At 44.7% G+C, this 27,585-nt stretch overlaps 1 long non-coding RNA gene across 3 annotated transcripts in view; it reads right to left on the minus strand.

Moving 5' to 3' along the window:
* Nucleotides 1-3,690: 3,690 nt before the first annotated feature.
* The window catches only part of LOC106985812 (uncharacterized), a 31,699-nt gene continuing 7,804 nt past the window's right edge, over nucleotides 3,691-27,585 (minus strand). Inside the window, exons 2-6 of one of the 3 annotated variants that reach the window (XR_008291263.1) lie at nucleotides 14,334-14,447; nucleotides 9,453-9,783; nucleotides 7,850-8,127; nucleotides 4,923-5,024; nucleotides 3,691-4,653 (exon numbers count right to left, since the gene is read on the minus strand). This is a non-coding gene — a long non-coding RNA (uncharacterized LOC106985812). The other 2 variants (XR_001431985.3, XR_001431987.3) reach the window with 2 other exon arrangements.

Consider the following 27,585-nt stretch of genomic DNA (forward strand, 5'->3'; position numbering starts at 1 on the left):
ATTTTAGTAAATAGATCTAATCATGACCACATTCTGGGAAGAAGAATGATCTCAAAACCTCCCACTTCAAAATTCCACAATAATGTAAGTCTGGATGATTAAGTGCCATCAGAGTGGATGTATTCAAGGTTTATATCCTGAGGACTCAAGAGAGTGAATTATACCTGGCCGGGAGACCTCAGTGAAATGTCCTGAGGAAGGCTGGGTATTGAGCCTTTAAGAGTAGGAAGGACTTGAATGGACCTACAAGACTAGACCAACTGCATTCACCTTGGCTTTCAATATGGTGAAGGTACCCCACCACCAACCACTCTCATCAATGACATAGCTATTCCAGGCCTTGGAGACACAACCCAAATGAACACCTGAAGGCAAGGTTATTGTGTATGCATGGTGGCCTTGAGGAGAGAGGGCCCATCCAGCTGAGCGGAGTTCTAGAGTCAGAGAGAAGTGACAATTGGCCAGAGCATGAGTTGAGAAAGTAGAAGAAAGTTTGAGCAGAAGAAAGTCATGATCACAATGGATCTTGAAGGATTTTAATCTGTGGCTCTATTCTTTTATTCTTTCATTCACAAATATTTTAAATACTTTACATGGGGAGACACAGAAGTGTATAAGGCTCAATTCCTACCATCAAGTTGTGCCAGGTTTTAGCAGAAAGAGAAGAAATATATTTTTTTACCTTTGCCTTTTAAGAGAGATCTCAAAGAGCTAGTCTGTTGAGAGGAACTAAAATTTCAAGGATGCAAAGGATTTTGAGGATTTCTCTTTTATGCAGGGCTAAATTGCTAAATGGAATAGAGGTGACAGTGAGGCATCCAGGGTGGAAGGAGGTCAGAAGACAGTGGAGAATGGAGGAAAGAGAGGAGAGAAGGCCACTGGTAATAAGAGGAAAGGCTTTGGAGGCACCTGATGGCTCAGTAGGTTAAGCATCTGATTCTTGACTTTGACTTAGGTCATGATCTCACTGTTTGTGAGATTGAGCCCTGTGTCAGGCTCTATGCTGACAGCACAGAGACTACTTGGGATTCTCTCTCTCCCTCTCTCTCTCTGCTCCTCCCCAATGCACGTACGCTTGCTCTCTCTCTCAAAAATAAGTAAACATTTGAAAAAAACAAGAAAGGCTTTAGGAATGGTGGCAATTTTTATGAAGTTTGGCCTCATTATGTTCAATGTCTCTCCTTTTCTCCCTTTTGAACATTTGAGTAAAATACACATTACTCAAAATGCTCTGGGAAGAGACTTGAGAGGTCACAAGGGGGCAACTGGATGGCAATGAAGTATTGATTATGGCCTCAGAGAATACAGAGTGTGAGCAGGGACTTCCTAAGAGAGCCCAGACCTGTTTATGTTAAATAGATATGTGCAGTTGCATTTGTATAGGCCCAAAAATGGCAGTTTTAGGAGAAGGACAATTTGTCGAGAAAAGCTTCATAAAGGAAATTACAAGTTTTCCTAGTACTGGGTATTAAAATATCTAAAAGTGCCCCCAGCCCACCTGGATTAATGGAAAGCATTGCAGGCCAAGCACGAAGAAAAGCACGTGTAAAGGCACTGGGGTATAGAGCAGCCTGGTTTATTTGAGCTCTTCTGAGCAAACACTGATGGGCAGGATTATGAGGGATAAAGTCAAAAGGAGCAAGTTCAGTAGTCTAATCCAGTAATCAGGGTTTGTGGAAATAAGGACATGTGTTTACCTTCAGAATTATTTACTCAGCATTTACTGACTCTCAAATACCTGCCAGCTTTTACAAAAGTAACTTGTTCTGATTTGGCAAAAACCTGGGAAACTCGTGATTTCTTATTTTATTGCCTATTGATAAGAAACCTGACGGGTCCAGTGGTGAGCTTGTCCAAGGATATCCTGCCTTATTTATACTCATCACTCATGTACAGCATGCCAATATTTACCTTTCTGCTGAACACCACCTCTCCACACGCACTAGAGAGAACGTGTCAAGATCCTTCAGGTCCTGTGTCCCGGGAGGTGAAGGATTGCCTGAGACAGCAGCCCACAGCAGCAGAAAGCTGGCAACTATTAAAACACACCTCTTGACTTACAGTCACCTGTCAGGTAGGAAAATCTATCCTCGCTGATCAGAGCAGAAAGTACCCTGAGCGTGGGTATGAGTGTATGTGTGTGCCCAGGTATATTTTAACTATCCACCTGGGACATCTCTAAATCAGCATTCATTTCAATAATCTCATACATTCATATAGCACCTTTCTCCACAAATGCTTCCAAAGCAGTTTGTAAATTTTATGTAGCTGGCGAATCAGCATTGCTGGAATAGAAGGGAAATAGAACCTTATCAGCTTCCTAATGAGGACTTGGGACTAAGTGTACTTTGGAGGAGAAGTACAGGGATCCAAGAATGTGTATTTAATTCACAATGTGTGTGTATTTAAATGGCATTATAGTTCATTAAAATAGTATTCAAATTTCCTCCTAATAATCAATTCAAATTTTACCCAGGCTTCGAGGCTCACCTCTGGATTCAACTATACAGTTGATGCTAAATTTCGGTCCCCCGGAGCAAAGTAATGTCACCTTGCCCTGGATATTGTGCTTCCTAAATACCCAGAAGAACAGATGTGGGTGAGAGGTCTTGTATCACCCCTGGGGGTTATACATTATGCATTTCTTGCCCATGCAGAGGCTGAGATGTATCTGGAAGGCCAGTGAGTGCCTGTGAGAAAATTGAAGGAACTTCAAATCATTCGTTCAGAAAAAATTTATTGAGCAATTACTATGTTCTAGAAACTTGGCTCGAGTGCTGGGAATACAGGTGAGGGCACTAAGAGATGGGGCCCCTGACCTCCTGGAGGCAGCAGAGGAGATGGTCATTGGTGAAATAGTCAAACAAAGTGACCATGGAGATTTGTACTATATAGGATGATTCTGAGAACATTAGCAGAGGACTTCCCATGGCTGGGGAGTCCGGAAAGGCTACCTGAGATCGTGAAGTTCAGGTTCTCATCTGAAGGATGAGTAAGAGCTAACTGGAGGTGTGTGTGTGTGTGTGTGTGTGTGTGTGTGTGTGCGCGCGCGCGCACGCGCGTGTGTGTGTGTGTGTGTGTGTGAGAGAGAGAGAGAGAGAGACAGAGAAGGGGGGGGAGAGAGAGAGAGAAAGAGACAGTTTCCTTATTTGTAAAACAACTGTAGTAACAGTGCTTTGTCTAAGTTTGGGGTCCCCAGAAACAGACTCAGGTGGACATGATGTACTAGGAAGTGGCCCAGAAAGCACAGCTCCAGAAGCTGAGGAGTGTGGGACGGCGAAGGGAGGGAGGCCCAGCAACACTGAGTCACGCAAAATACCGTGAACTGGGGAGACAAAGCAGGTGACATGGGAATCTGGGGTGCTTGTCCCTGCCCTGTTTGGCTACCTGGAAGTCCCAGGCACTTCTGCTCTCCGGGCTGGGATGCAAAGTGGTTTGCATAGCTCGAGGACTATTGCCCAACGTGGAGCCACCGCCGCACCGGCTGCTGGGGACACACAGCTTGCAGTGATAAATGTGCAGGGATATGTAAAAGGGACGGAATGGATGCGGGCAGAGACTAAAGGCGTTTGCTTCGTAGGATATGGTGGGTATAAGGAACGGAGCTAGGTGCATAGTGAGAGCTCAATAAATACTAACTCTCATTATAATTCGTATGTATAGGCTACGCAACTGACATAGCTTCTTTACCCGGGAATCTCTGCCTGACTCCAGTCCTGCCACCTGCCACTCGCCACTCCCTGCTGGGTCTCCTGAGGCAAGCACACATAGAAACACAGCAATAGATGTTTATGTTTCCCGGGATTGTCACATTTTGCTGAGCTCATAACGGAACAGAACAGATAGCCCTGCCATCCTCTGTTAATACGTCTTGTTCACCGAGGGCTTCACTCCCCATTCTTCTGGGCTCCTGCCGCTCAGAAATTCGTGTGCCTGGCTGCTTCTCCAACGTGATCTGGACTAACCTGATGCAGTTCCCAGGCCTACCCTTCCTGGGCATGTTGATAGAATTTTGAGACCAGAGGGACTTCCTCGATCTACTCCTCTCACTGAGTGATATGCCGCACGATTGCTTGCTGCTCCAAAAATTGGCATTTTAAATAAAAAAGGAATGAGCTAAGGACATATGAACAAGAGTGACTCTCAAAAGCATTGTCCTGGGTGAAATAGCCAGACACAGAAGAACACTGTGGTGTGATTCCATTTATTGGAAATTCTGAAACAGGCAACCTGAACCTCTGGTGACAGAAAGTGGGTCAGTGGTTGCCTGGGGCTGGGGCTGGGGTAACTACAAAAAGCCCTAAGGGAGCTTTGGGGGTTGCAAATGTTCGTGTCTTGGATGGGTAGGTAGCGGCATCTGTATACACAGTTGTCAGAACTCGTAGAATGGTAAGCTTGAAACGAGTGCATTTTATCGCGTGTAAATCATTCCTGAAGAAACACATTTTAAAATTAAGTAAACAGGCATTTTATTGCCCAACCAAGAGATCAAAAGCAGATCCAAGACTACTCGCAGGCCACTCCGTCCCTCTGGCGACACGCACAGAATCCTTTGTACCGTTCCGCATCTCACACACCCTATTTTTTTTTCTTTTGGCAAGAAGTTGGTCTTTATCATTTGCACGAATGGAGGGGAACAATGGTCTGGATGATCTAAAAAGAGAAAATGTACAAGTCATTTACATCCGGGGGCTCTGGAACAGGGTTTGGTTGCCTATCTGGTATTTGAAGAGAGATGTGCCTGCTTGACATCCCTAAAATTCACTACAAATGAAATCATGAAGTTCCCTACAAAGACCTGAATTGTTGGAAGCTTGGGAGCACTTCACTTCCCTCCCCACAACCCCACGCCCGCCCCCGCCTGACCCCACCTCTCCCTTCTCCTTCCAAGCAGGAAATGCAATGCTTCCCCTGTCCCAGACCTTCCCTCCAGCAGGCGGTCTTGGTCCCTGCCTCTGCCGCTAGGAGATTTGGTGCCTCCGTGCTAACACGCAGCGTAAACAGAGGGAGTTGAGATACTCAAGCTATTGAAAAAAAGACTCGTAAATAGGGAGAACAAACTGAGGGTCAAGGGAGGGATTGTGGCAGGGGGGATGGGCTAAACGGGTAAAGGGCACTAAGGAATCTACTCCTGAAATCACTGTTGCACCATATGCTAACTAATTTGGATGTAAATTTTAAAGAATAGAAAATAAAACAAGTTAATAAAAAAAAGACTTGAAAAAGTGTTCTTGCAAATCAAGCCGAGTCACCTCCTCGCAGATAAATGAGAAAAGCTTCTATGAAAATTAGTTTCTTGGATTTGGGGTGCAGCCTAGCTGGATTTGGCCCCAGGAAGCCTGTGCTGACACACCCACACCCCCAAGCCCTGCCCGTCCGACCCTGGGTCCGCTGTCTCTGCTCTCTGCACCCCGCCTCTCCTCCCGCACCCTGGACTTTATCCTTCGCGGCTCTCACCACGTGGAGAGGGCAAATGCCTGTTTACCAGTCTGTGTCCTGGGCCTGACTGAAAGCTCTTTGAAAGCGGTGTCCCCTGAGGTCACCACTGTATACCCAGCTGCTTGAACGGTGCCCAGGCTCCTAGTAGGTGCTTACTTAATAAATAGTTGTTGAGTGGTTATGATTCTGAACACACCACAACAGAGTTTATTTAAGGTTTTGCAAAGCAACTGCACAAACAGGAAAACCCTGGTACTTCCAAAGGGGACTCCACCCAAACAAAGCTCCAGCAGGAAATACCAAAAAGTCAGTATCTAGCACAGAAATCACTGTGTGCGTTTCAGGGCAAACTCTGGTGAGCTGATGTCTGAGAGGCAATGGAACAGTCTGGAAAATCCAAGGCTCTCCAAAAGAGTTGTCCTCCAGGGGCGCCTGGTAAGCTCTATCCGTTAAGCCTGCCTCAGTGGCTAAGCGTCCGACTCTTGACTGCAGCTCAGGTCATGATCTTAGAGTTCGTGCGATCGAGCCCCACACTGTGCTCCACGCTGACTGCAGAGCCTGCTTTGGATCCTCTCTCTCCCTCCCCTATTCACATACCCAGACTTGCTCACTCTCTCTCGAAATAGATAAATAAGCTTAAAAGAGAAAAATTGTCCTCCAAAGCAGGTGACAGCCTGCAGGCGGGGGTGGAGGGAAGGGAGGGGAAGTGTTTGAATGAGTAGGAACTGAAAAGCAGAAAATACAAGGGAACAAGGTAAGTACTTGATTAAGCATCTTGAGTCAGATCTTTCTAGCACAGAGTTGTAGCGAACACGAAAGCTTCTCTAAATGTGTCCCTACCTAACCACAACCCAAGCACAGGGTTTTATAAATAATATGTGCCAGTACATTCAATAAATATTTATCATGCCTTCTGTAGGAGAGGCCAGGTGAGAGAACCAAACATGAATCATAGGGGAGCTCTCCGGATGGAATTCATCTGGCTAATACTTGACAACTTAAACAGAAAGGCTCAGATGTCATTTTCTGGTTTATCCAGTTCCATAGCATTTGACCTGTCCCACCCTTAGGCAGCAGTTTCTCTGGAGCTCACAGGTGAATTCTCTTGCCAAAGCTGGCAAGCCATGGAGAAGGGTCCATGGCTGGTGCACCACTGTGTGTGTCCGTCACATCACCCAATGGGAGTGCCAAGCACGGTTACACCTATAGCTACCTTTCTTTTAAAGGGTGCAAAAATCGACTACAGTTACCGCTCTCATTCTTTTATTTGATGAGGTAGGCAATGCATTCAGTTGAAATGTCTGGATCTCTATCCTTTGCCAGTTGCATAGTTTACCACTCTCCAGGGGGTGGGGGCTACCCTATCTCCTGTGTCTTCAAACGTTCCCACCTTCTCCCTCCCATCATATCTCCCTCTGGCTACCTACACATCATAGGCTGTTTGTTCAGAGCACAGACCTATGGAAGGACTGAGAGAGCCAGTACAGCACAGCCTCTACCCTACTAGCTGCGGTGAAACTCAGGCAGTGAAGCAGGACCACACCATTCCAGGTCACACAGCCAGTGATGTGGTCAGAAGAAGGACCAGGTCCTAAACTTCTTGCCATCCACATACTGTCTTTCCAAGGAATTTAAATCCCCAGTTGGAAGAGAGGCGTGATTCAAAGAGCTAACCTTGGGACTCCTGGGTAGCTCAGTCGTTTCAGCGTCCAACTCTTGGTTTGGGCTCAGGTCATGATCTCACGGTTCAGTTCATGAGATCGAGCCCCACCTGGGGCTCAGGGCTTATAGCACAGAGCCTGCTTGCCAGCTTGGGATTCTCTCTTTCCCTCTTTCTCTGCCCTCCCCCACACCCGCATGAGCACACTCTCTATCTCTCTCTCAAAATAAATAAAAAATTAAAAAAAAAAGAGCTAACCTTGAGTGAGGACAGCAGAAATATGGAAACAGTCCCTTCCTTGTCTTTACTGACTTTGAATATAAAGGCTACTGGGGAAAATTTGTTCTATTATATGTAGCAAATGTATGCATATACACACATTTCTATGTGCATATATGTATCCCTCTGTAGCATTAAATCCTAAGGCGAGTGTGCACAGCATTATTGTATATTATTATATACATTATATATAGCATTGTTGCATTTATTTGGCATAGATATGCATATGTGTGTATATATTTTATATACATATGTATATATTATATATAGGCATATATGTATTCAGACATGGCCTAGTGCTTTGGCCTTTCAGCCAAATCAGCCCCACTCCCCCCTCCCACCCCCCCCCCACACACACCCAAACACTAGACCTCAGCTGTTGGTATTTGAGGGTGTCCCTTCCTCACCCAAGTTTGGAACCGACTGAGAGAAAGTCACAGGAGTCAGACAGAAGGAGATGAAGGTACAAACCTTATTGCTTCTGTAAATTGAATGTGTTTCCCCCAAATTCACATGTTGAAACTCTAATCCCTGGCATGATGGTATTTGGAGATGAGGCCTTTGGGAGGTGAGGCGGAGCCCTCATGATGGGTGGTTGGTGCCTTTGTAAGAAGAGACGCAAGAGAGCTCTCTGCCCTCCACTATGTGAGGACACAGCGAGCAGACGGCCAGCTACAAGCCAGGATGAGGGCCCCCATCAGAAGCCAACCATGCTGGACCCTGATTTTGGGCTTTCCCAGCCTCCAGACCTGTAAGAAGTAAATGTTTGTTGTTTAAGCCATCCAGTTTATGATATTTTTGTTATAGAAGACTTCACTGACTAAGACATCACCCAAAAGGTTGGGTGGGAAGATGTGGCTTAGGGATGTAGCAAAAATGAGCTTTCTAATGCCGGATTCCAGAATTAGGCCAACTTACCCACCCAGTGATGGGCAGCACTGAATGATTACAAGGCCCTCAACAGAGGCAAAGTCTGCCCTATATAGAGGATGCCTTGGGAGAGCAGAACGGGAGCTCTCTGCTGGCAGGTCAGTCCCGAAAGAGGGAAAAACTGAGCCAGAACTCAATCCCCTCTTTCAAATTCCTCATTCTATTATGCAACGACTCCTCTCCCAGAGGCACAGAGCTTCACAAATAAGGATCACTGAATGAATGAATGAATGAATGAATGAATGAATTGACTTCTACGTCAGAGTCAGAATGGTCAAACATGGGTTAAAATTTTTAAAACATGTTCTGAAATTCAAAATAATTAAACTATAAAAAACTAATAATTATTAAAATATCTAGCCACAGAGAAAATGTAAAGAAAATCAGGGTACATCCTCTTAATTGGAAAAATATGAACCCTAAGGAGCACATGGGTGAAGAACTTTTGAAAAGATAGAAAATGTACTATTCAGGTTACACACAAAGTACAGAAATTAGCAAAAATCTTCAGATGTTTTTCTTTTTGCTTCATATCACTCCTCTAGATTCCACGCAGCCTATAATGAAACATGATACTTTTATAGTTCAGAAGTTAACTTTTCTTAAAAATTAGGTCATAAATCTAACCAGAAATTCTGGAAATCAAAGCAAAAGACAGAACTGGTTTGCCAACTTCAATATTTGCTTTGAAATAATGACTAGATAGGAGAATAAAAAATACAATGGATATAATAAATCTCATTAACCCACCTCAAATAAAATTCTGTTTCTAAAGTTGCTTTGTCTATTTATTCAATTCACTTTAACATGATTCATTATATCGTTTAAAAACTGAGACGTGTATTTTATAAATCACAAAGTGGCTCACGGGCCTGATTTTTTCAGTAATGAAGAAAAGTAAATCTTAGAAAGGTTGCTGTGGCAGGCAGCCTCCAAGGTGACCCTCAGCGATCCCCCACACTCGGTATTCACACTCTTGTGTAATTCCCTCCCCTTGAGTGTAGCCTTGATTCAGGGTGACCGGTCACTGTGGTTTGCCCCGGACTGAGGGGATTCCCAAGATGCAGGACTTTCAGCGTTAACGTAGGAAAGTCCCGGGCAAATGAGGATGAATCGCTCCCCCTCGATGGATTTAGTGACTCACTTAAAAAAAAATAGAACACAGCAGAAAGGATGAGTGATTGGTTCCAAGATTATGATATACAAAGACTGTGGCTTCCTTGTCACATGCTCTCTCTCATGCTCTCTCAGTTCACTTGCTCTAGGAGAAGCTGGCCGCCATGTCATGGGGCAGCCTTGCAGACAGGCCCATGGGCGTGAATCTGGAAACAGATTTGAAGTGTGCCGACAGCCACGTGAATGCAATCAGAAGGAGATCCTCCCTTCGGCCTTCAGATGACTACAGCCCCAGACGATACCTGACTGCAGATTTGACAGAGAGAGAGACTCTGAGCCAGAACCACCTTGCAAAGAAACTGTAAGATAATAAATGTTAATGGTTTGGGGGAAATTTGTTACACAGAACAGATAACTAATACAGGTGTGATGGCATCAGAAATCCAGGCTAAGGTAGAAGTTATTTTTGAACCTAGGATGTAGTTTCTTTAAAATGAGCTTTATCACCTAAACCATAACTATTCTCCCTACATACATTTATATGAGTGCCCAAAAGCATAGCCCACATCACCCCACCCCATCATGGCCATTCAGACCAGGTCCTGACTTTGTGGAAGCAAAAAACCAACACTTCCGGGACACCTGGGTGGCTCAGTCAGTTTAAGTGTCCAACTTTGACTTAGGTCCTGATCTCATGATACAGTTCGTGAGTTTGAGCCCCACATCCGGCTCTCAGCTGTTAGCACAGAGCTTGCTTCAGACCCTCTGTCCCCGTCTCCCTCTGTCCCTCCTCCACTCGTGCACACACACACACACACACTCTCTCTCTCTTAAAAATAAACATTAAAAAAAATTCAACCACGTCCCAGTGGGAAGCAGTCCCTTTCTTTTCTGCCTCTCCCCAACCCCAGTGGGGGACAGCACTGATGATTGCTGTGACTACTATATCAATTGAACAGTTTTACAGAATCATATAATCAAAGATTCATAACATTAGGAAGAGCCCATTGAGATTTCTTTGATTATAAATTTCACAAAAGAAAGAATTCCATGCTGCGTTGGAGATGGGATCCTTAATACCTTTTCCCTCCCCTCCCAGGAAAAGCTAGCAGAGATCAGAGCCATTGAGGGCTTTCATTTTTAACTTTGCATCATGGAAGTGTTCATCATAGAAAAGTAGAGAAAATAATATGCAAAACCCATAACTCTTGTAAGCATCTCTTATCTTCAACAATTACCAGTTCAAGGCCAGTTTCTTTTTTTTTCAACTCCTGCCCCCCCTCCCTTGCCATACACTTAACCCCCACCCTGACCCTTTGGGTTATTTTGAAACAATTTTCAGACATTATATCATTTCATCTGTAAATACTTCAGTACATAGCTCCAAAAGATAGGAAGATGAGAACTCTTTTTAAAAAAACATAATCACAATGGCATTAAAAAAATACACTCTTAATGTCACCAAATATCCAATCAGTATCTTACCCCCCCCCCACCATCATCTCAGGTTTTTTCAATGTTTATTTATTTTTGAGAGAGAAAGCATGTGTGCGTGAGTGGGGGCAGGGCAGAGAAGAGGGGACAGAGGATTTGAAGCCAGCTCTGGGCTAAGAGCAGAAAGCCTGATGCAGAGCTCAAACTCAGGAACCATGAACCATGAGATCATGACCTGACCTTAAGTCCAACAGATAACCAACTGAGCCACCCAGGCACCCCTCAGGTTTTGTTTGTTTGTTTGTTTTATAGTTACTCTGTGTGTTCAAGTCAGTATCCAAACAAGGTCTACACGTAGCTTTTGGTTGATTCAGATCTTAAATTGGTTTTAATTTACTGCTTCCCCTTCTGCCACTGGCCTCCACCTCCCATGCCCTACACTAGCAGTACATTTTGAGACCATCCTGCTGCTTCCTGATTTCCAGTAGGGATTCATCTCTCCTGATAAACAAACAGCAGTGTACTGGAGCCCCTCTTTAGCATGTAACTTTCTGAGGCATGCTTGAACTTGGGTCCATATTAATGTCTCGGAATGTATCAAAGAAAGGCACTCTGATTGCACACTGTACTGGAGGAGATAGAAGTCAATTTCACACTACAGTTGGTATAACAACTTTTTAAAAAAAAAAGTCGCTATTGGGGGATGTTCCACGAAAGTCACTAAATATTTTGCTCCACTGACACTGCCCTTGGTATCTCTTTTAAATAATAAATATGAAACGAGAAAGTGTTTGGATGGCAGCACTCATCGGCTGCATCATGGCGACAGTGGCTCTTCTTCCTAAACCTCCTTAAGTTTCTTATTTTCTTTCTATGAAGTGGGATAAAACCAATAGCTTCCCAGGGCAGTTCTCCCTAAGGCCTTTTCCCCAGTATTTCCCAAGCTGAGGCGCGTCTGTGGAGGGCTGGTGTGAAGTGAAAACACAGGGAGTAACTGATATCTGTGAATTTATTTAGGTCATCATGATGTTATTAACCGCAGGGTTTTGACAGGATGGCTGTGAAATCTCCTCCCCAAGCTGGCGTCACTTAGGACCCAGGAGGAAGCACATTCTCCAGGCCTGTTTACTCTTCAGACCCTCCCACCCCCCCCCCACCCCGGGGCTTGCACTTCACCTCTGCACTTAACACCTGACCAGACAGAGTTAGGCACTGGAGGTGTGAACCTCATTACTGCTTTTCCTATGGTGCATGCCTGGGATTTGTCCGGCATTGGAACAGGCAAGAGTTCAAAGCAGATGGCACCTTTTCATGACTTGAGTCAATTAAGGAGGGATTCCAAGCCGGCTTGGACGGCCAGGCTGCCAGAAGGACCCTGGAGCAGCAGCTGGAATAAAACTAATGAAAACAACTACAGAGCAATTTGTGAAAATGTCAAGGCCAGCACAAACACGCTGACCCTTGTAAACCTTGAGGTGAACTTGGACAGAGGTTGGCCCACCCTGCCTTCGGAATGGCAAAGGAGGGAGGGAGGCTCTTGCCTCCTTGCCAGTTCTCAGGTCTTTCCAGATGTCCCTAGCGCCTTGCCCCATTGCCCACGCCTGTCCTGAAGGGGCTCACCCCAGTGGATCAAACATCTGGGCCATCCGCTCCTTTCTCTAGGTAGACCTTCCTCCCACACAAAACTCCCTCCTGCCGTGAATGGAAGCGTATATACGTATATACCGAGGTGCCTGGAGCGTGCAAACCTAACAGCCTGTGGAAGAAACAGCAGCTCTAGAAAGGGGGTTGGATATAGCTCCTCGAGCCCATAAAAGACACCCAGAACCTAAAATAAGTAAATGTTAAGATTCCAGGCACACGACAACTCATCCTATTTTCTTCTCCTCCCTTCCTTTAAACGGTGCCGGCTGTATTCACCACTGTTTACACAAGAGCAAATACCTCTGTCAAGATAAATGGACTTTCTGTAAGCTCACAGCTGTATAAGCTACAAAAAGTTACAGAGGTGATTAATGGATGAAGGCGGCAACTTAGCTTATATAGACATGGAGAAAGGGGCAGCCCAGATTGCAGTTTTGTTACTACTGTAGGTATCGAACCACGTGATGATTTCAGGACCCCTAAAGTCAATCAGGTGCAGATGAAGAAAGATTAACTGAAACTGGAAATAGGAAAATGAGGAAGATTGGCAAGACTGTTCTAGAAACAGAGAGCAGGAGGCCACCAGCCCAACTGATACAGACTTGGAGCAGGAGGGAGTGGGGACAGGGAGGTGGCATCTCTGGAGCCCTGGACCAAGCCAGGAAACCAAGAAGGGTTCTTTGCTCCTTTCTTTCACATACTGCTCACACCCAGACACAACAGGACCCAGTGCCCCACTGTCTTTCTCCCAGCTCACTTCTGAATATGGCCCCTGGCTCCACCTTGCTCTCCACCCATTCGTCCTCCATATTCTTTTCAATATTTTTCAATATTTTTAAACACCAGTGCAACTATTTAACAAGAGACTCCCTTTGCTAAAGCCCTTACGCAAACACACACACACACACACACACACACACACACATGCACACGCACACACGCACTAAGCCCAACTCTATAGCTCAGTCCAAAGCTGTACCTCCGCATTCTCCTCTCCCCTGTGTGTCACTATCGCCCCCACACCTCCAACCTGCTTTCCCTTCCCAAGGGCACCATGCTTGTCTTTGCTAATTTTGTCTTCTCTGCCTCGCTGGCCTATCTGCCCCCTTCTCCTGGCAAAGTCCTACGCAGATGTCACCTCACCTGCCTTCCTCTCCTGCTGCCCAAGACCCTGTATGCCTCTCCCCCATGATGCTGTCACCACTAGAATGACATGATATTTGTTCTTAGGGAGAACTACTTCCCCAGATTATAAACCCCTAAAGAAAGGTACTGTGCCTTGCTTGTCTTTGAATTCCTAAAGCCCTGTACAGTTTCTGACACACGGTAGATACTCAATAAATGTCCCTCCGTTGAATTTCCTTGACTCTAACAAAAGCCCAATAAAACCTACTACTTGGCTCCTCGGCTTTGGCTCTCTCACCAAAACTGTTCTCCTTTGGTTCCTTTCCAGTCGTGGTGAACACTTGATCATTTCTGGCCTGCAAGACGCTGCTGCTTCCACAGCCTTCCTTGCTGAGCTTCTGCAGTTGGCCAGACTTGAGCCTGAGGAGCCAATGCTGGTGCCAGCTACTATAACCGTTACGCGCATCTCCTGCCAACAGTGGCCATGACCCGGGGCAAGGTGAGCATGGTCACTGGAGAACATTCAGTCGTTGCCAGTTGATGGAGCCTTCTCTGGTCACCTTCTGAAGCGGCACACAGCAGGTAGAATTACCCTCACCTGCCGCAGAGGTGTCTGCTAGGATACTTACCTTCCTGCAGACCAAATCATATTTTCTTCCATATACCTTTGCAATCTAGATTTCTGTCTCCCTTCTCTAGATCTCACCTTCTTGGAGGTCACTTTTCCAGCCGAAGAGGGCAAAGAAACATCTTGGAATGCTTTAGTCGCACCGTCTCAGGGACCGGGCACGGCATTCATACTGTTCAGGGGAGCCTGTGACTGAAAACAGATTCAGTGGGACAAGCGCTGGGTCCATAAGGCATTCTGTTAAAAAATTAAGATAATGGAGAGCATTTAGAATCATAGCATGCCCACATCAAAAAGGATAGTCGGTTAGTGTCAAAGTGTCATAGGAGCAACTTAGAGATCGATAAGCCCACACTCCCATTTTACAGACAGGAAACCAGGGCCCAGAGATGGGGAGTGGCTTGTCCAAGGTCACACAGCTGCATAATGCCGAGGCTGGCTCCATTCAGGGATTTTACTAGCTTCCATATTTAAGCTCAAGGATTTAGTGGCAAAAGCAGAGTCCAGGGTTCCCCAACACCTCCTCCCAACTCATCTCCCATCCCCTCTCGGTCCCCTTGCTTTTAAGGGGGTTGGATTCTGATCCCGTGGCCTACGTATTTAAAGTGCACATCTCACCCCTTACCAGACCTAAGGAGCATGTGTCCTGCCCCCATGCCCATGGAGTGGTTCCACTTAAGCCATGGTTTCTAAACCTGCACCAGACGACCTGGAGTGATTCTTTTTTTTTTAAATGTTTATATTTGAGACAGAGAGAGACAGAATATGAGCAGGGGAGGGGCAGAGAGAGAGGGAGACACAGAATGGGAAGCAGGCTCCAGGCTCTGAGCTGTCAGCACAGAGCCTGATGTGGGGCTCGAACACACGAATCTTGAGATCATGACCTGAGTCTAAGTCGGACGATCAACCGACTGAGCCACCCAGGCGCCCCTGGAGTGATTTTTTTAAAACACAGAATCCTGGTCCTCATATTGAGGTTTTCCATTTCAGTAGGATGGGCCTTGAGAAACTGTAGTTTTTAAACTCTTTCACTATTTCTTGTAAGGCAAATTTTTAGGACCCCTACGCCAGGTGCCCTTTCTAGGTCCTTTCTAACCTGGAGATTCTCTGCTTATGTATAATATGAAATCCCTCATGTGTGATTCCATCATTCCTAGTTAAAATTAAAAAAAAAAAAGATATAATCAGAAGTGTGGGTGTGTTATCTAGACTTCCAGCAAGAAAACAGGCATCCAGAGAGAATATGAAAGTCACTCAAGGTCACCAACAGACTGCCTCCATCAGTAGGAGAGCAGGACTTTTAACTTGCTGACCACGAGGTGATGCTGTCCTATAGAATAAGCAGCAAAAAGGAGACCTGTGACCCTGAATGACTCAGCCATTGCCCTGCAAGGTGAAAGTCGATTAATGTCTGTGCATCATCTCTTCGCCCATGACATGAGAGCGATAATGCTTTGCCTCCATTTCAGGTGACAGAGATGCTTATAAAACACTGAAAGTATAAAAGTGTTAAGACAAGACAGACTGCCTTTTTAAAATAACTCAGACACGATATTCCCCCTTAAGTGGTTGTGTCGAGTAAAATTTCCATCTAGATCCCGCATGGTAATATGAACTATGAGAGCACTGACATCTTAAACCCCTGTTCATATAACTTGGGCTGAATGGGTGGCCTCACTCAGTGTGGCCACTTCAATTTATAATTTATTGAAATCAGCCTAACACCAAGATACGACTTTCTCATGTCAGTTCATTTCTCTCCGTCTCCAGTCAAAGCCAAAACTCCATTATAGACCTTCCAACATGGCAGGTGACTCCGTGGGAAAAGTCAGAAACCTTTTCAACTATAAACACCAGATGTAAGAAGCTGCAAACTGAGAGTTGGCTGAAGACAATTGCTTAGTGATGCAAAGAAGGTTCCTATAATTATTGTAGACCCCTTGCAGAACCACCGCATTAGCTTTCTACACCACCTTTGTCCCAAACCCCTGCTCATCTATGAGCTAATGGGAAACACAGGCTTGTTTAGTAGAATGCCTTGCAGTAGAACTGAAAGCTTAAGAAAACCTTGGATAAAACTTGACATAGATGTACAGGATTTCAATGGCTACCATCTCCTGGACTTAAGATCCAATCATGTTGAAGTTGTTTTTGCAATGTAGTATGTTCTTCCACTTCTATCCATGTAATGCTCACACTCGGAGCTCTCTCCAGTTTGTCCATTGGTCTGTGGGATGAAAAGCTCTCACTGATCTTCACACACATTAGTGCGAAGCCACAGACAGAACAAGTATGCAGAAATATAGGGGAAAGAAAGAGAGATCAGGAAAAAAATGGAGCACTGGGACAGAGCAGAAGGAGCAAAGTGGACACACAGTAAAACAATAAAGTCGTGTATGGAAACCAGAGAAACAAATGCAAAAATAGACAATGGGGATGGGGAAGGGATGGGGAAGAAGATACCTACATTTCAAAGGATGCATATGCCAGGTAGATGGTAAGTGCAAGAAACAGTTCTCCATTCCAGATTGTTTTAAGTTGAGGCAGTAGGAGTGGAGGTGAGGGGTGACGCTTTTGCTGACTGGGAGGAAGAGTAAAATCATGACTGCCATGTGCTAACTGCCCAACACAACCCTGGACTAACAAGGCTGTAGCGCTCTAGGCCCAGGTGAAGTCAGGCCAACCTGACAGACTAGCGTCAACATGGCGTCCCAGCTGCACACAAAGTATCTGACATCCTAGTTTCCAAGTCCGTAGGGAATACAGGCGATGGCACAACCCAGGCCAGTTTGTAGGAGGAGAGAGAATTCCCACTGGGCAAAACAAGTGAGGGTCTTTCCACTGAGTGGACTAGAAACTTGAAGGAGACACCCTCCAGTTTGCAACCCTGATGAAATGAAGGCCTTCAGGGCTGGTATGCAGGGCAAGGTCCTCAGGGTGGGAAAATTAGACTGTATGCCTGGCTCCCTGCAGAGCCCAAGTGTCCAGCAGAGATAATTTCGTCATTACACATAGCACATACTGAATGATCACGAAGGGGTAGCTAGAATTCTTCCATATTCTGTTTTCTGCCTCGGCTCCTCCTTGGGTTTCTCATCACTTTCTCCATCATTGTATGCTTCTCAGTGTTCTTAGACCTCTGTCATACAACAAGGGTTCCTTCTGACCTTACCAGAGGGCCTTGCTAGGTGTCCATTCGTTCATTCATTCATCCATCCATCCATTCTTCATTCATCTTTCTTTTATGCATTAGCAACTTTGGACCATTACACCTCTTGAAAGTTATACCACTTTGTGACTTCTTTCTTTATAAATATAAATATAAATATAAATGACAACTCTTGGACTCAAAAACTTACCACAGAGATAATAAACAAGAAGTCGTATTTCTTCATCAGGGTTTCAAACCAAGACCACTCACCAACTTTCTTGACACAGCAGTTTATTGTAGGGAATATTATTTGGAACAAATTTAAATCATAAGCCATGTTTGTGTAAACCCAAAACATTTTGTTTTGTATATATATGCCCCATGAGAGGATTGAAAAACAACAGCATCTGTGACTCTGTGACCTGTTGTGTGCCTGAACTATTTCCAAGCACTCCCATGTTTAAATTTATTTTACCCTAGAAATGTTGTTCTGGGCTATGAATTTATTTTTAACCCTGTGTGGATACAGAAGTCATCAAAAGGTTAAAATACTGGGCAAGAAGAAAAATGAGTAAGTACAATAAAGTTTTAATACATTACCTTTTCTGTATATACTGTATTGATTTAACTTTGAAATTGTGCTTATTCTTTTTTTTTTTAATTAGGTAATCTCTATGCCCAACATGGGGCTCGAACTCACGACCCCGAGATCAAGAGTCACATGCTCTATGGACTGAGGCAGCCAGGTGCCCCAAATTGTGCTTATTCTTTAACTTCATTTGTTGCCATTATTCAATTGATACAGTGTTCTATCTGTGAAAATTGTTTGGTATCTTGGGATGGCATACAACATGGTTTTTCCCACTAAAATGAATAGAGGTTTGTTTGGGTTTTTTCCATGTAACAGCTTTTCACTTAGTTGCAGAATTTTCAGTACATTTTATTTTATTTTTAAAAAAAATTTTTTTAACGTTTATTTATTTTTGAGACAGACAGAGACAGAGCATGAACGGGGGAGGGGCAGAGAGAGAGGGAGACACAGAATCGGAAGCAGGCTCCAGGCTCTGAGCCATCAGCCCAGAGCCCGACGCAGGGCTCGAACTCACGGACTGTGTGATCGTGACCTGAGCTGAAGTCGGAGGCTTTAACCGACTGAGCCACCCAGGCGCCCCATCAGTACATTTTAAAGTCACTCATTGGGAGATGAGTATACTATGTTCAGGGCATTCTAGAAGGCACTGGAAAGCCAAAGATGAATTGAACCCACATCCTGCCACCAGCTCATAATCTAGTAAGAGATACTGATGGGTAAGCAGGCAACTGAGCAGTAAGAGGAATGTTCTAGCAGAAGTGCAGGATATTTAGTGCAACCAGGAGGAGAGGGGGAGCTCTCAGTGGATCTATGATTTCAAGGTGGGAGACAGTTCAGGGCTTTTGCTTAGTCTTCCTTCCTTCAGCAAAACAAAGATTCTTGTGTCTTATCCCCTTAGTACTTTGCAAGTGTGGTTATTAATCTATAATAAAGTAATTCAAGGTAAGGAGCAATCCAACTAACTGTCTGCTAGGCAGCTCCACGGACACCTCAGCTCAGCTCACCCAAAAGCCAATTCTCTGTCCTCGCCTACAGATCTGTCCCACGGTTGTCCGAGCCAGAAACCTAAGAGACCTGCTTAGCCCCTCCTTTGCCCTTCTCCACCCAGTCTGATTCCCAAGCCCTGTCAGTTTTTCATCTTAAACTTTTCAGAATCTGCCTACCTTCTCTTCATCCTTTTACCACCATCCTATTCCAAGCTACTTTCTTCCCTTCTTCCCCTGGGCTCTTCTCCTCTTCCTCTAAGCAGGACTCCCTTCTGTTCATTCTTCAGAAAGCAGACACAGTGGTATCCTAAAGTATAAATCTCTGTCTCCTTCCAGGCTAAAAATCTGAAGAGCTTGCCACTGCCCTCAGGATCAAGGCCATATGGATATCCACAGCCCTTTCCGACACGACCTCAGCTCTCCCCCAAGCTGCTCTTCTTTCGGTTTCTTACAGGAGCTTATTCTCGCACCTCTGGACTTGGTACTTGCTATCCCCCCTTCCTGGAACATCCCTCCACCCTTTTCCCCTCCTTGCTTACCTCACTTCTCCTCAGCTTTGTTCTATCTCTCCCTGATGCTCCGACAGGGTGAGGGACCCCTGTTTCATTTGCTTTTGAAGCACCTTTTAATTGTCCTGTCAGAGCTTAGATCACAGGGTATTGCAACTGGTTAGTTTCCTCCCCTTTTAGACCATAGGACTGGGGAGGCAGGTGTCATGGGTGTCCTACTCATCACTATAACCCTGCTGCCAAGTCCAGTGCTAGCATAGGATGGAGGCCCAGTCTATTGAAGAATGAATGAGTGAATGAATGAATGAATGAATGACTTCCTTTATGAGTAACTATAGGAAGTTACCTATGGGCTTTAACTCGGGAAATGGATCCTTAAGAAGGACATTGTAGACAACAGTGGCAGGCAGGTGGGGAAGTATATCTGAAAGTGCCTCATCCGAAAGTGGGCCCTTCTTGGTTCCTAAAGGGCTGGAGCACAAGTCTGGGCTCCCTCTGAGGTCCCTCTGCTTCCTCTCCACATGGCCTCCCTAACTCCTGCAATGACAGGGCCACATTCTGATCCTGGCTATAATATAACTACCCTCCCCAAATCTGAAGGCCCTTCTCTGAACATCTTCTCCATTCCCTTTGTGTTGCTGGGCTCTTCAGGGCCAATGTGAGGACCGGTGTCTGCTTCCAGGAGAAGATAGATCCAGGAGCCTGACCCACCTAATGCTGAGTAAATTTCCCCTGCACCAATAAGTTCTAGAAAGAACAATAGAAGATTGATTTAATGATGGATAGGCCAGATGTACAAAAGCAAAGCAATAATATGTCAATTTTATGACAACCAATACACTCACCGGTCAGATCTGTTTCCCCCTTTAGGAGTGAGGGAGGGACATTACAAATCCGAGCTCAGGGGCAGGCGGGGGTGGGGGGTTTCTAATCAGACTCCCTGAGTTGGGAGAGCAGAACACCAATTTGTTGATTTCTCTGCTCTTGCTTTTGGAACCACTCGACTGTTTAGGGGAACTCTTAAGAACTTCCCTATCAGCACCATAACTAATTTGTGGTTTCCCAGGCAACTCCCTCATTGGTAAGTAATTCAAACTGCTGTAAACTTTGTGGTAGAGCATTCTGGCAACATAGCGGCCCTGGCATTTTCCTCTTCGCTCTCAGCTCCATTCTCCTCCCTCGAAGCTCAGCTGGGCAGGCCCAACCACATAATTTGCAGGGCCGATGCAAAAATAAAAATGCAAGACCCCTTGCTCGGAAAGTATGAAGAATTTCAAGACAGTGACAGCACGGGGTTTTTCGAGGGATGGGGCTTTGTGCAACCATACAGATCCAGTGTCCCTGATACTGGCCTTGCTTCTCTCAGTTGGAGCTGGATTCTGCAAACGACTTTTCCAGACTTCTTTGGCATCTTAGTTCTGATTAGGTTCAGTCTGGGAGGCATTGGTGGATGGGAGGGGCGACTGGAAGGCAGGAAGGAAGAAAGCATTTGTATACTTCTCTTGCTTCCAGCTACATCTGCTGAAGCAGTGGGGCACCCTTTGGTGTCTCCAGAAGTTGCAACAGCGGGGTGACTATGGTTCCACCATTCTGCAGGGACTCCGGTAGTGACATCAGTGGTCTCAAGCGCAAGCACAGTCATCAGCACTGTCAGCAGTGAATGTGTCCTGGGCTCTGGCAACACCACCACCTTCTCCTCTTTGCTCCACAATCCGAAGGTTGGTAGTGGCTTCCTACAGTTACTAATCTAGGGGTTATCTCAACTTCCCCTTTCTGTTCCTTTAGCCCTTCCAACAATAATAATCATTCCCTAAATTAGGTCCCCTGATTGAAACAATTAGCATGGTTTCTATTCTCCCGATGGGATACCAGTTAACAGAGTAGCCAAATTCTAAAAATTATGTCTACCCATTGACCCAGTTATTCAACTTCTAAGGATTTATACTCAGGGTATAACCAAGGAGTTGGAAAAGATCTAGCCAAAATACTGTTTATTACAGTGTTGTCTGTGGTGGCAGGAAGCCGGAAATAACCTAATTCCAAAATAGCCAACAATGCGCCCATTAACAATAATGAGATAAGAAAGACAAATATTAATGGAGCAGAATGTAATATAAAATCCAAAAAAGGACTCAAATATAAAGAGAAATTTCGTGTATGGCTAAAGTGGTATCTCAAATCAATACATAGCAAGGACAGTGCAAGAAAGATAGTTACAGACCAATATCCCTCATGAACATAATGTAAAATTTCTTAACGAAGTATTAGCAAATAGAATCAAGAGATATATAAAAACGATAATAAATCACGACCAAGGGTGGTGGACTCCAGAAATGCAAGGTTGATTTCACGTTCAAAAATAAATTAATGTAATTCACTACATTAATAGAATAAAGGCCCTAAAGAAGCATATGACCATCCCCGTAGATATAGAAAAAGCATTTGTCAAAATTTAAGATAAAAAGTCGCACCCCACTAGGAATAGAAGGGTACTTTCTAAATGTGATAATGGGCATCTACAACCTACAGCTAATATCAGACTTAATGGTTATGGTTTCCTAGGCAACTCCATGCACTACAGAGTAGTTCAAATTGGCATCAACTTTGTGGAGAGGAACGTGGCAAGGCACAGCCGGCTGATTGTTTACCCATTTGCTGGTGGGTAAGATTAAGAACAAGGCAAAGAGATGCCCCCAGCCCCTACTTTAAATATTTTTTAATGTTTATTTATTTTTGAGAGAGAGACAGAGCATGAGCAGGGGAGGGGCGGAGAGAGAGGGAGACACAGAATCTGTCAGAATCAGGCTCCAGGCGCTGAGCTGTCAGCGCAGAGCCCCATGCGGGCTCGAACTCACAAACCGCGAGATCATGACCTGAGCCAAAGTCGGACACTTAACCAGCTGAGCCACCAGGCACCCCCCATGACCACCCCTACTTTAGACAACATTTTACTAGAACTTTTGCTTAGTACAGTGAGGTAAGAAGAAGAAAGAGAAGGCATAAAGCTCAGAAAAGAAGAAAAAAAAACTGTCATTATTCAGAGATAACATGACTACACATGTAAAAAAATGAGATCAACACCTGGGGTGGGAATAACTGAATATCACTCGGAGAAAAGTTAAATGGGGTACACACTTCACAAATTACACCAGGAAAAAATTTTAAATAGATCAATAAAATCATAAAGGGCTCTAGAGAAAGCCGTGAGATAATTAATAATAAGAATATGGAAGGCCTTTCTAATTATGAAAATGACATCTAGAAGTGTAGAAAACTGAAAAATACAACAACCACAAAAAAAATTTCTGCATAGCGCAAACAATAAGCAAAGTTAAAAAGCAGATGATGGGTTGGGGAAAATATTTGGATCCTTACTCACAGATAAAAGGCTAATGTCCTAATATAGAAAGACTCTATAGGGGAAAAGCTTACAGTCTGAATGAGAAAGGGTAATGGCTATGGATTAAAAATAGAAATAGCAAAAGCTATCAAACATATGAAAAGATATTCAACCTCGCCTATAATGGGAGAGGTTGAAAATTAAAAGCACCCTGAAAGGGACTCCTGAGTGGCTCAGTCAGTTGAGCGTCTGACTCTAAATTTCGGCTGAGGTTATGATCTCACAGTTTCATGGGTTTGAGCCCCTCGTTGGGCTCTGCACTGATGGCATAGAACCTGCTTGAGATTCTCTCTCCCCTTCTCTCTCTGCCCCTCCCCCATTCACACTCTCTCTTTCTCAAAAGAATAATAGAAAAAACACCCTGAAGTATTATTTTTATCAATCAGATTGATTGATAAAGATCAGAGACGTTTTTAACCCACTCATTGATGAGAATGTGGGGAAACGGGTACTTCTGTGCACTCACTCATAGGCATGTATAAATTGGTACACATGTTGGGGACAGCAATTTGACATCTTTCAGAATTACAAACACAGGTTATCTTTTAATCTGGCATTTCATTTCAAGAACCTCATCCCACAGCCGCATTGCCCCAATGCGAAAGAGGGTTATTTATGGTAATAAGTTTTTGAATTCCAAAAGACTCAAAGTAACCAAAAAACTGAGCAGCAGGGAACTTGTTAAATAAATTAAGGTACATTTATATCAGAATTCTATGGCAGCCCTTAAACATGAAGAACCTATTTAAGCTAATAAGGTACAGAGCACTGTTAGGATATTAACCATTTGTGTACAATGTGAGCAAGATACATGTATTTGCTTGGATATACATAAAATAGGAAGGATTTACCCTCCCCCCCAAAAAAGGTGGGGAGTAATACATAGTTGTTTCTGATAGCTAAGGGACAGGGTTGGCAAAGAGATTTTTCATTATATAGCCTTTTATATTTTTTTAATTGAACCACATGAATGCTTACTTATTCAAAAGATATATTCTTGTTTTCAATACCGTAGAAGAACATAATGAGGAATATGGAAAACATCCACAGAAAATTGCTAGCTGAAAATGAGATTTAAAAAGTACAGCCTGATCTCACTTTTATTTGTTTAAAATGTAGAGATGTGTGGAGGTGCCTGGTGGCTCAGTCGGTGAAGCATCCAACCGGTTCAGTTCATGATCTAATGGTTCATGGGTTTGAGCCCCACATCGGACTCTGTGTGGACAGCTTGAAGCCTGGAGCCTGCTGGGGATTCTATGTCTGTCTGTCTGTCTGTCTTTCTCTCTCTCTGCCCCTCCCTCACTCACACTCCATCTATCTCTGTCAAAAATAAATAAAACATTAAAAACATAAATAGACAAAATAAAATGTAGAGATATGTGTACTTGAGTTCACTTATGCCGTCTTAGGCATCCATGTGGGATCCGCCTGAGATGTGGACAGACTTTACTCCCAGAATTTGGGACTTTTCCTCCCGCACTCTTTTCTCGAGTTTCTTCCCTTACTTTCCAGCCCTTGTGGTCACTCTAAAACGTATCCTGTGGCTCTTCAAGCCAATAATGCTGTCGGCTTTCTATGAATATTTTTAACTATTTTAAATGGTCAAATTAGGACCCCCACGTCAAAATCCATAATAGACAGGAAATTCTCAGGTCATTCCCATCTTCCAAATGCCAACTATCTGTGTGCTTTGGTTTAGCCTTCAGGGGCCTCAGGTGATTGTTGTTTATATTCTGTCCAGAGTCTGTTGCTGCCATCTATAAGGATTGCTGCACCAAGAGCTTCCTCAAGCTTCCCACTGGACGTGGGCCCAAGAAAGATCGCTGGCTCTCTACTTTCTGGGTGCCTGGGAAGAGCGTGCTTCTGGCTCCCGTTACAGCTGGGATGGTGACATGAGATGTAAGTAGAAATTATGACTCGAGTGTTCCAAAGGGTGGTTGTGCCATCAACCTGGGTCCCAAATTAATAGAGACCCCAGCCAATCCTTGTTTAAAATGCATTGAATTTAAAATGCAAGAAACAAATCTATCGCACCATGCTGCCTCTTTTATACAAACATGCCCAGCATCTTCACAAGTGGCCAAAATACCCTGGGGCAAGCCGAATACATGACTATGTCCTTGCCTACCACCCTCACCCTTTCTTCAGCACCAGTCTAGAGTAGGGGAAGGGACCTATGTGTCCCCTCTTACTCCCACACACAAACTCAGGTGGCATCTGGAGATGTCACAAGCCACTGTGCATCTCCACAGCTTACCTGCCACCACAGCAGAAAGAAGTCACTCTTGGCCTGACAGCTTATTTACAGGGACACAGTAATGGAGAGAGTAGGAACACAAGCTCTGGACTCAGGAGTCCTGAGCTCAAATCCTAGCTTTGTCACGGTGGGAGCTTGGCTTTTCCACTTACCCTCTCTGAACCTTAACTTCCTCACCTATAAACCAGGAGTGCCAAGACCACACAGTGCATTTTGGGGTGCCTGACATATAGTTAGCCAGAGTTCAAAACAAATTTTTTTTGGCTGCTTATCCTCTGTTTAGTCAACGCTCAGCAAATTTTACTGAAAGCGTATTAACTGCCAGGCACTGTTCTAGACACTAAGAACACTCCAGCCAAAAAATAAAAAAGAATAAAAATTTAAAACAGAATACATCAGCCCGCAAAACAGTTTGTATTTAGCAGGAGACAGGGAAGAAACAGCAAATATAATAAATAAGCAAAATGTGTAGCAGATCAGCATATGATAAGTGACACAGAAAAAAAGAAAATGTAGACAAAGGCAATCACAGGAGTAGTAGAAGAGCCAGGGCAGGTCACTTTTTTTTTTTAATGTTTATTTATTTATTTTGAGAGAGAGTGTGCGTACGCACAAATCGGGGAGGATCAGAGAAAGAGAGAGAGAAGATCACAAGCAGGCTCACCACTGTCAGCACAGAGACCCCTCATGAGGCTCGAACCCATGAAGCATGAGCTCATGGCTGGAGCCGAAATCAAGAGTCGCTCGCTCAACTGAGTGAGCCACCCCGGTGCCCAGTGCGGACCAGTTTTAGAGGGGGAGAGCTGAGCAAAGGCTTGGAGCAAGTGAGGGAGTGAACCATGCAGACCCCTCTTGGAGAAGAGGTTCCAGGTAGAAGAAAGAGCCGTGACAAATAAAGTGGAAGTGTGGCTCGTAAGTTCCCTAATAAGCAAGGTGGGCAGAGTGGCCGCAGCAGAGCGGGGTTGGGGTGCAAACAAGAGAGGAAATCAGAGAGTCACTTTTCAGGCAGATGGAATGGGCCTCGTCCCCATCCCCATTGCAAGCACTTGGACAGTTACTCCTAGGGAGACGGGGGTCTCTGGGGAGTTTTGAGCAGAGCAGTGATGTGACTTGATATGTACAGCAGGAAGAGCACTCTAGCAGTTGTGCTGAGAAAAGAAGGAGGGCAAGGTGGGAGCTAGAAGGCTACTGCAGTTAGCAACACAAGAGAGGAAGGTGGTGGAGGAAGTGATGACAGGGGCCAGATTCTGGATACGTCTGGAAAATATAGCTGATGGGAGTTCCTGATGGATTAGCTGTGGGGTATACATAAAGAGCATAATTAAGGATAACTCCTCGGTTTTTGGCCTGAGCAAGCAGAAGCGCAGGAATGCCCTTCTCTAAGATAGGAGGGCTTTGTTATGGAGCCCTTGAGGGGAGAAATAATCAATAGTCCAATCCTAATATGTTAAGTTTGAAATGCCTGTTAGATAACTCAAGTGGAAACGATGAGTAGACGGCTGGAGAGTCAAGTGTGGGATTCAAGTGCAAGGTTTGGACAGAAGATAAAAATTTGAAGTCATGGAGGGCTGGGTGGCTCAGTCAGTTAAGCCTCCAGCTCTTGATCTCAGCTTAGGCCTTGATCTCAGGGTCATGAGCTCGAGCCCCGTGCAGGGTGTGAAGCCTACTTAAGCAAACAAAAATTGAAGTTATTGGCAGACAGAAGTTAAGGATTCCATCATCAAGAGAATGAGCATGGGTGGAGACAAGAGCCAAAGAACAGGGCCGTGGGGCACCCCAATGTTTAGAGAGCCAGGAAAAGAACTGAAAACAGCAAAGGAGACGAAGAGAGAATTAAACTCCTTTCCCCTCCTTAAACAGTTTCTTCTCTTTGCTTCTCGGATGCCATATTTTTCTGTTTTCCTCGTACTTTCCTGGCCCACTCCTTAGACTTCTTTGCTTCCAGCTGCATGAAGGGAAATACCTAATAGATGCAGTCGGATAGGGGTCATTTGAGACCTTACCAAGAGCGATTTTGGTGGCCCAAGGACAGTGAAAGTTGGATTGGCATGAGATCAAGAGAGAATAAGAAGCGTAGACATACAGGCAACTTTGAGATGTTTGTTGCCAAGAAAAAAATGGCAAAAGGGTAATATTGGAGGGGGAACTGGGGGCTAAGGAGATACATATATTTACATACTTCTACATATAAAGGAAGGAAGGAGTATATCATGTTTCTGTATCAACGTGAATTATTTAGGAGAGGGGGACAGCCAATGAGAAGATGAGGAGATAATTTCAGGAGAGACCACTTAAAGAGTCAAGAGGGGAAGGGATCATGGTGCCAAGTAGAAGGGCAGGGACACTACTCTCTTGTGACAGGAAGGAAGGCAGAGACAGAGGCAGGTAGGGTGGAAGCCATGGCCGTGGGAAGATGAGGCAGTTCTTGTGAAATT

Source organism: Acinonyx jubatus, chromosome D4, assembly GCF_027475565.1.
Source record: "Acinonyx jubatus isolate Ajub_Pintada_27869175 chromosome D4, VMU_Ajub_asm_v1.0, whole genome shotgun sequence".
NCBI classification, from domain to species: Eukaryota; Metazoa; Chordata; class Mammalia; order Carnivora; family Felidae; genus Acinonyx; species Acinonyx jubatus.